Below are 1,751 nucleotides of genomic sequence, written 5' to 3'. Positions count from 1 at the left end.
CGAGTTTTGAATAAATTTTTTTTAACAGAACGCGTTTTCTTAAATACTGCATATTCTTGATCTCATTTGCTCAGACCTTCCCCACCCCTAAATTTAAAGATGAGCAAGGTCTCGTTTCTTGTTTGGATAGACTAGACAAACACTTAGAAGAAGAATTTAAAAAAGAAGGTTTGAGTAGAACTTTGAAAGATAAAAGGTAAAGTACTGCTAAACTAGGAATTAACTAAGTGTTAGAATTTACAAAGTATGGGAAATGTTTCTAAGTATAAACATATATTACATCATAGCAACGCAATGAAGAACATAAAAATAGAAGATTAAAAACATTGCAAGTATTGACAAAGGATGATAAAGAGAAAGGCATAGGCAAAAAGGAATGAATATGTACTACGTTGTATTGAATATTAACAAATACAAAAATTGTTGCCTGTACAAGAATCAAAGAAAGTTGACTAACTTAGAAAAATAATGAATTGAATTTTTCTTTCAAATTTGATTCAGAAGGGTGCACAATTAAAAAAATTCACACCACGCTTCCATTAAATGAAGATACATTTTTGTTGAGGATGGGCAACACGCATGTACTCCCGCAACACACCCCTTAACTAAACACATTTCTGGAGGATTGGGCGCAGGGTATTTCTACTAGCACATCATTACCTCAACATAGTGCATCTAGCTAAGGATGGGCAAAGAGCACACTGTTGAACATAAACTTGTTGGGTTTGGTTTTGTTTTGGACATGTCTTATGCATGGATGAATAGAATGCACGATACAAGTCCCTAATATGCAATACTACTATGGCTTATGCAATATTTATTTATAATGCAATAGTACGCCCTATTGTGTCACAAGTTTCCTTACGATGAAACCAAGTGTAATTCCATCGCAAGTTGCTCGGTATGATCTGAGGTCGAACACGGGGAAATATGATACCAGTTTAATGCGGTGTTTTCATGCTGTTATGCGACCGGTTTATCAAATCATTGGATTTTTTGTGTGTAATATACAAAAAGTGATAAAATAACAATAAAGTAAAGCAAAGCAGTAAAAATACAGTAAACCTAAGCTAGATGTATTTGATACAGGCGCAATGTACAATATGTTAAGAGATTGGCTAGCTATGAAGTTTATACAAGGAAGTGGTTTGCGGTGGCAGGCGCAATGTACAATATGTTAAGAGATTGGCTAGCTATGAAGTTTATACAAGGAAGTGGTTTGCGGTGGCAAGGCTTGTGGTGAGAGAAGAAAAGAAAGACAAGTATACAAATCATCGTAAGTTTCTAATGAAAGTAAAGAGATGAATATTGTTCCGCTCTTCTCATGGCGTACACCTCTTAGTGATCGGCCGCATTTCCCACATGTCTGTGTAAAAACTAGAGTTAAACGTAATGAACGCAAGGTTACTTCCATGTATAGAAGTACTGCTTGCTTTAGATAACGCACTCTCCTGACCTTCTCTCGATAGATCAGAATGTAATCTTCACTTCTTCTCTCACAGGTGAAGATGTCGTCCAACATGCTTTAGCTAAACGTATTTAGTAACTTTAATTTACATTAAGTTCTAGGATGTTTATAGGACTCATCAAAAGATTAAGAAAACATGATGAAGACAATGTATATGAGGGGAACAGTGAAAGATAGAATATGGTATATGGTCATAATAAAAAAAAACTAATATTTCTAATAATCGTTTGACACATGATGAGTGAACACATAGACAATAAAGACATGGAATACAAAGAAAGGG

The sequence above is a fragment of the Benincasa hispida genome, chromosome 9 (genome assembly GCF_027475165.1).
Source record: "Benincasa hispida cultivar pf3 chromosome 9, pf3_genome.v1.1, whole genome shotgun sequence".
Taxonomy (NCBI): Eukaryota; Viridiplantae; Streptophyta; class Magnoliopsida; order Cucurbitales; family Cucurbitaceae; genus Benincasa; species Benincasa hispida.
The sequence above is the reverse complement of the archived record's forward strand: the minus strand, read 5'-3'. Positions refer to the sequence as shown.